The sequence below is a fragment of the Photinus pyralis genome, unplaced genomic scaffold (assembly GCF_008802855.1).
Source record: "Photinus pyralis isolate 1611_PpyrPB1 unplaced genomic scaffold, Ppyr1.3 Ppyr1.4_LG6, whole genome shotgun sequence".
NCBI lineage: Eukaryota > Metazoa > Arthropoda > Insecta > Coleoptera > Lampyridae > Photinus > Photinus pyralis.
The window spans coordinates 14,552,296-14,553,284 of record NW_022170663.1 but is presented as its reverse complement, the minus strand read 5'-3'; positions in this window follow the sequence as shown (position 1 = coordinate 14,553,284).

The following is a 989-nucleotide window of genomic DNA, read 5'->3' as shown; positions in this document are numbered from 1 at the left end:
CTTGCTTCTGGTTGACAATGAAATGTGAACGCTGCTTAGGCAATGGAAAAGAAAATCTCCGGCCGACGGCAAATTTTCTACGTTGAAATGTCGACAAATGCCAAAAATTGCGGAACGCAGTTGGTTTTCTGGTGGATCCTTGCATTTGGGAGTTACGAACAAACCACACTATAATTAATATAACCATACCTAGTAAGTTTATAAAACAACATTGGAAACACACGTAGTAGAAAGTTTGAATACGTGTCAATTGTTTATTATTAGATTTTTCCCAGCTAGAAACCAATTTCGAAAAAAAATTCAAAGGGCTGAACTAGTAGCCCAATCTTGGAACTGTTTGAAGTTATGGATTCTACAGGCCACATTCTATAAGAGAATTTCTTTTCCGGGTCGATCTGAGACAATTTTTTCTTCGGGGCTCAAAAAAAGGCAGGGTATAACCTTCCTTTTTTACCAAAAATCGACTACACCAAAAATTCTCGGGAAAACACTTTTTCTTATTAATTTGGGTGCGTAGAATCCAAATCAATTCGTACTTTTTCGATCAGATTTCTCAATCAAAAGTTATAGACTAGAAACCAATTTCGAAAAAAAATTCAAAGGGCTGTAACTTTTGAACTAGTAGCCCAATCTTGGAACTGTTTGAAATTATGGATTCTACAGTCCACATTCTATAAGAAAATTTTTTTCCGGGTCGATCTCAGACAATTTTTTTTTCGGAGCTCAAAAAAAGGCAGTGTATAACCTTCCTTTTTTACCAAAAATCGACTACACCAAACTTTCTCGGGAAAACACTTTTTCTTATTAATTTTGGTGCGTAGAATCCAAAACAATTCGTACTTTTTCGATCAGACTTCTCAATCAAAAGTTATAGCCAATTCGAACCACACCAAAATTTCTCGGGAAAACACTTTTTCTTATTAATTTGGGTGCGTAGAATCCAACTCAATTCGTACTTTTTCGATCAGACTTCTCAATCAAAAGTTATA